The sequence below is a fragment of the Gymnodraco acuticeps genome, unplaced genomic scaffold (assembly GCF_902827175.1).
Source record: "Gymnodraco acuticeps unplaced genomic scaffold, fGymAcu1.1, whole genome shotgun sequence".
Taxonomy (NCBI): domain Eukaryota; kingdom Metazoa; phylum Chordata; class Actinopteri; order Perciformes; family Bathydraconidae; genus Gymnodraco; species Gymnodraco acuticeps.
Window position 1 is genome coordinate 249,518 of NW_022990217.1, and position 5,700 is coordinate 255,217.

The window sequence follows — 5,700 nt, forward strand, 5'->3', positions numbered from 1 at the left end:
AATGTTAATATGTTTTTTATGATGGTTCATTGAGCTCTCACCCTAAAGCGGTGGACAAACACTTGTGCCAAGTATTATTACAATACTGTACAACTCTCAATCACAGAGTTAAATAGCAGAAGAACAATGTGTCAACTCGCCCCAAAGGATATAAGGCAGCAGAGAAAATCAATTATTGACAAATAATAAGTGTCTCTTTAATGAAATTACCTGCAGGTAAGCCATTTTATTAGAGAAGCACGTCAAGATATAGGGACATACACTTATTCACTTTCTTGATGACAGGAAGTTAAGAGGATCAACTCTAGGTCTGTAAGCTAAAACTCGAGACAGGAGACAGTTAAGACAGTCTTTATGCTAAGCTAAGCTTAGCATAAAGACTGGAAGCATATTTAAAAACCTCTTAAACACACTGACTACTGACATTCGTATTTCACTTTCCTTAACTGTGTTTTTGTCCATGCCCGTAGCTCTCACCTCACAGGAGGGAACACGTTGGCAAGTTAAGTTCAGGCTAGCTGTTTCCCTGTGTTCTAGTCTTTATGCTAAGCTACGCTAACAGGCTTTTATAGACTTAATTGAGAGTGGTATTAATAATCTCCTGACTCTCGACAAGTAAGCAAATAAGCGTCTTTACCAATTTGCCGAACCCATTATTTAACGCTTCACAGTACATATTGGCTACTGGCAGGCTAACCTTTCTCTAAAGAAAGATGTACCACAGGTAAAACCCAAAGAATGTCAGGCTACTTAGCCATTTTCTACAATTACAATCTTACCATTGCAACCCAAAATTGTCAGCAATTTACAAATGAACATTGACATGGTTTGTGCCCTTATAGATGCATTGAAACATATATATATATATATCTAGAATTCTTATATTTGAATGTGATGATGATATTTTTGGGTATCTTTGTTTCATATGCTTCCATGTAACAAACAACATGCTGCTGTGAATAATAATTTCCCAATTTTGGATCAATAAAGTATTTTCTGATCTAATATTAGTCACAGCTCTTCAGTTTTCTATGATTCTCTTAACCTTCTTATCACTCGTGCCTGGTTTGAAATCCAGAAGGTGGATGAGGAAGACATTATTATAATAAGAAGAACCATACATGCAGAGAGGTATTTATATACACACAAGAGGTTCAACACAGTTGCCTCAGCATGGCAGTACCATTAGTGTTCATTTATTTTACTATTACGTTCCTGTCTCGTTCTTTCCTCATGAGGCAGTCTATATTCTGTACAGAACACTGTGATCCAGACTCAGCTCATTAGCCTGATGGGAGCTTTTACTGTATGGATTTAGCCTGACTCACTATTCTTAGCCTTTAAGGCTCTTTGCCTAATAGTATCATATCCTCTAGCTCCACAGAGACCCTAGTGAGAACCAGACACACACACACACACACACACACACACACACACACACACACACACACACACACACACACACACACACACACACACACACACACACACACACACACACATACACACACACGCACACACACACACGCACGCACACACACACACACACACACACACACACACACACACACACACACACACACACACACACACACACACACACACACACTGTGTTTCTGTGTGTTAACCCTTTTAAATTACTGCCATAATTAAAAGTAACATTATAACTGTGTTTAACTCTCCAGCCAGAGGCCTCCGTTTGCTTTGTTGTGGTGCGAAAAATCAACTTGCAAACATTTGTAGATTAAACATTTATTTTGGAAATATCGATTTTTAGTGTCCAACATGGTTTTGCAGGCAACAGTTTTTATATTGCCAGTCTTTAAAGGTCACCTATTATGCCAAATCCACTTGTTCATGTCTCTTCTACATCAACATGTGTCCCCTCTTCTTCATGTCTCTTCTACATCAACATGTGTCCCCTCTTCTTCATGTCTCTTCTACATCAACATATGTCCCCTCTTCTTCACGTCTCTTCTACATCAACATGTGTCCTCTCTTCTTCATGTCTCTTCTACATCAACATGTGTCCCCTCTTCTTCATGTCTCTTCTACATCAACATGTGTCCCCTCTTCTTCATGTCTCTTCTACATCAACATGTGTCCCCTCTTCTTCATGTCTCTTCTACATCAACATGTGTCCCCTCTTCTTCATGTCTCTTCTACATCAACATGTGTCCCCTCTTCTTCATGTCTCTTCTACATCAACATGTGTCCCCTCTTCTTCATGTCTCTTCTACATCAACATGTGTCCGCTCTTCTTCATGTCTCTTCTACATCAACATGTGTCCCCTCTTCTTCATGTCTCTTCTACATCAACATGTGTCCCCTCTGTGGAAAGAGACTCTGAAAGTTTCAGGAACAAAGATTCTCTCTCTTTGTCTGATCCATTTCTATAAAAACCTGTCTGAAAATGAGCTGATCAGATTTTGGCCACTTTATGATGTCATAACGATGTTTTGGCTTGAGTAACCATTAGCCAATCAGCAACCAAGGTAACCCCCCCCCCCCCCCCTTATCACCTGAATCTCCTCCTAGAGCACCATTGTGTTCTTTTTAACCAAATGTCTCTCATACTCCTTTCACACCCCGTTCTAGCTCCGTGCTAGAGCTTTTCTGGTTCGGAACCGGTTCTTCGGTTCAGCTCCCGCTCTGTTCACACTGCTCAGAGCCCGACTGGTGCTGCGTCATTTCATCATTGTTTGCGTCATGATGTAACCGTTTGCGTGCCTGCTTCATAAAGCCAAACCGCGGAAACCCCTCACATCGACAACAATGGCCGATTGTATTGAAGCGCTACTCGTTTTGCTCTGTCGAAACAAAATGGAAGAAATGGGACGACTTTACTACCAACTTTACAGTCATTACATGCTACATTCAAAAGTTCTTACACAGTTACACAGTGGGCCAAAATAAAAAAAATCGATGTTTATTGCAAAACTTATTGAAATGAACTTATTGCACATATTAAACCTGGAACTAACAAAGCTTAAATGATTGCCTATAAAAACAACATTACACAGGGTTAGGCTTTTTGTTGTTGTTGGAGGTTGATCTCGCCCCTGCCCCCCCCCCTCCGACGTAAGCATGACGTATGCGGTGCTTGCTTTCTAGGCCGACAACTTGTTGGTGCTTGAAACGAACCGGATTCCGGAGCTTAGTGGTGGCTCCGCTGCGGTGTGAACAGGAAAAAACTGTGCTTTTCAAGCTCCAGCTCCGAACCGGCCCTGGAACTGCGTTGGTGTGAAAGGGGTATTAGAGGGGCGTGGGGAGTGGCTCCTTATTTTCATCTAAACTAACAGACAGAGAATCAGCACTGTTGCAGATACAAGTATCCACTATGACATAAAACAAGGTACAAATGTAATGAAGCTGGATTGGATAAATATCTTTATTTTTTAAATCCTTTTTTTCATGGTGTCCACTTGTTATTAGCTGTGGCTTAACAACTTGCTTATTACTCCTTTTGTTTAAACCTGAAGTAAACCGTAAAATGAACCATGTTCACTGAATAACAACCTTTAACTCAAACTGCAGTTTCAAGCCAATTGATTTTATTTTGCTGATTTTTCTTTACCTATTTCTTATTACCCCAAGCAGTAATAGATTGGGTGCGTTTTTAATTATGAAGCGTTTTAAAGGGACAGTTAAACTTGATGACCAAAACACAAGCTGGGAGGTTTTATACAGCTGATCTCCAGACCGAAACCACACACAAGGAATCTGACTGTATGTCTTACGTGGAGAAACGCAATGGTTTGCAAAAAGTGCCATGTTGATTTGCAAATTGTGTGAAAATCTGAAAAGCTGTTTTGGAGATTTGAGCCGATGTTTTGCTCTTTGAGTGTCAGTTAAAATAATTGTGCTTTATGTATAATTTTAGTGTGTTAGCAATCGAGAAAAACTGTAAGTAGCTATTAACCACACTTATCACGTTTTCTTCTATATCCAGCAGTAATGTAACATCCAGTACCTTGAGTCAGGTGAGCAGATACAAAGATGTTCACGTCATACATTTTTTCTGATTTGGGATTTATTCTTAAGAACAGACGCAAACTCAAGAGCACACTTATTCACTTTTTTGCTGCCAACATTTTGGATAATAGTTCGTTGTTGTGCTTTCTTCACTTTCTCAGCTTTATTATATACATTTAAATACAATAATACTTTTTTCCTTTTATAATATTTGTTAATATTATTTTACATTTCTTTATTATCAATTCATTAATTTATTATTTAGTCTACCAGTGCTTCTCAAAGTGTGGTCCGCGGATCACTGGTGGTCCGTGAGTGCCCCCTAGTGGTCCGTGAGTATATTGGTAAAATTTCACATTTGAAATTAATTAATTAATTTAAGTGTTCCGCACTCTCGCGGGAATATCTCCGCAATGGAGCGAGCTTAAGTTTCACTTTCAATTGCATGATATAGCCCAGCGCAACACCTTCATCACACATGTGGCCACTTGTTTGTACCATTTTCAGGCGATTTGTAAAAAACAATGTGTTTTTGGATATTTGTGGAGTTAGGTGGTCCGCGAGTATTTTTTTATTGGTTAAGTGGTCCTTGGTATGAAAAAGTTTGAGAAACACTGGACTCTAGACCAGCGGTTCCCAACCTCTGGGCCGCGGCCCCCTAGTGGTCTGCGAAGGCATTGCAAGTGGGCCGCCAAATAATCTTTTTTTTGCCAAATAATCTTTTTTTTTGTACAGGCTAAAGACACAAACATGGATAGCTATTAACCAGCACTTATCACATTGTCTTCTATATCCAGCACTAATGTAACATCCATTACCTTGAGTCAGGTGAGCAGTTTTAATCTGACCCAGGTGGCTGATACTAGACTTGCTGCATTCACTGCCTGGGTCAGTTACCAAGAGGTGTTGGTACAGATTGCAAATCTGAACATGCAGAATGCTTTTTTTGGAAAATTAATTTAGAGATGTATTTGGATCTACTTCCTGCTGGTTCTTGGTTAAATATCTTAGGGGCTGTACCATAGGGCTGCACACACGAAGCAGTTTTTACTGTATCGACTATGCGAGGTGTGTTGAAGGGGCATTTGATGGCTACAGTGTCATGATTTGAGTTTTGTGTGTTAAGTTTTGGGTTTATTTTGCTGTTATGTTCTCCCTGTCTCATGTTTTCCTCCTGTGTCTGATTGTCTCATTGTGTTCACCTGTTGCCCTTGTGTTTCTGCCTCCCTTACCCAGCTGTTTCTCGTCCCGTGATTACCCCTCTCTGTATTTAGTTTTGTCTTTCCCTGTCGGTTCATTGTTTGTCTTTCCCTTCACGTCACGCTCCATGTTTGTCCCTGAAGCTTTTTGATCCTGGATTCTTTACTCGTGCTCCCCTGATTTGGTAATGTTAAGTTTGTTTCTTGTTTTCTTTTGTCATCGGCTTTTGTAAAATAAAGCTCGCTTTTTGTTATCCCTTAAAACCTGCTTATCCTTTTTAATACTGCATTTGGGTCCTACAGTACCTTTTCCACGCATCCATACAGCGCTGATGAAGTTTGCACCCCAACCATAACCAGCTAATCGTACCATTTAACCTTTGGGTGATGTTTTTAAAGTATGTATTGAAGTAGAAAAACCTGTCCAGCTAAATTGTTGGTGCATATCAAAGTTTTCTGAAGCCCTAGTGGCCATAGCTAGCTATTTGACCATTCTTAGAGAAAGTAACAAGCTACGACGCTGCTA